This window comes from Elephantulus edwardii, unplaced genomic scaffold (genome assembly GCF_000299155.1).
Source record: "Elephantulus edwardii isolate Elephantulus edwardi_28Jun2011 unplaced genomic scaffold, EleEdw1.0 scaffold00238, whole genome shotgun sequence".
NCBI lineage: Eukaryota > Metazoa > Chordata > Mammalia > Macroscelidea > Macroscelididae > Elephantulus > Elephantulus edwardii.
The window spans coordinates 1,094,635-1,095,781 of NW_006399988.1; the positions used below are offsets into that span (position 1 = coordinate 1,094,635).

At 36.3% G+C, this 1,147-nt stretch overlaps 1 pseudogene; it reads right to left on the bottom strand.

Annotated features, from left to right (window-relative positions):
- Positions 1–1,147, bottom strand: part of LOC102848089 — a 54,727-nt pseudogene that overhangs the window by 17,148 nt on the left and 36,432 nt on the right.

The following is a 1,147-nucleotide window of genomic DNA, read 5'->3' on the forward strand; positions in this document are numbered from 1 at the left end:
CATAGGGTCGCTATGAGTCGCAGGCGACTCAATGGCACATAACAAAAACAACAACAGGATGAATGACTTCCACTCCCACGAGGATTTACTCCATACTGAGGAACTGACTGAAAAGGAAGTACAAGATTCACATTTTACAAGAACATCGGAAATTGGTTAACAAATCTTTAGCATAATGATGAGTAATTTGACCAGGATAATTGGCTAATGCAATTATCCATTCTGAACAATATTGATATAACCACTTAACTAGTAAAGCATTATAACGGTCAATGATTTCATAAGGTCTTATATCAAAATATTGTCTTTCCTGACTGTGCTATTAATCGAGATACAGCCTGTGGACAAGTCTGCAAAACCTTTTACATGAACGGGATAAATGAATTCATCTTAAAAGTGCATTCTGTCAGAATACAGCAGTAGGAGTACTTCTTGTATCTAAAATACACAGCAATAACTTTCTACTATGATTTATACAAGAGAGAACCGGAAGAGATAAAATCCTGAACTTCCTTCAAAGCCCGATAAGCCTCCATAGTTAATTCTCCCCTAGAATTAGGATCATTATTTCCAATTGGAATATTAAACAATGGTTAGACGTCCTGCTCAGTCAGTTCCAAACATGTCTTAATTTAATATTTTTTGATATAGAACAGAGAGTGTGAACAACAGGGGGCCAATGGTTCCCATGACTGAAGGCCCCAAGCCATGCTTCTCTGTGTATTTACTGAGAATCACAAGGAAGGTAAACAAAGTGAAATCATAAGGAAGTACAAAACAAAAATAAAGGATAATGGTGAACTCTTTTACAGATAAGGACAAGTTCCTCTTTGTGCTAACCTCAGTAGGGAGGGATTCAGTTGATATCAACCAAGAAAAATGTTGACTCCTAGGGAACGCCTTAGTGCCACAGGGTGACCTTCAGCTTGCATTAAGCCTCCCTCATTTCCTGATATAGCATTGAAGTTTACATTTTTGAGGTTATACACAGTTCTCCTCCATCCTTGTTCCCAAATACATACAATAAAATTCACTTTTCTCTAAACCTTTTACAACTTACTATACATCCTTAATTTAGCTTTTATTATCTTTCATATTCTGGCACAACCAGACATTCTATTTCAAAGCAAAACTACTTTCATTTTTA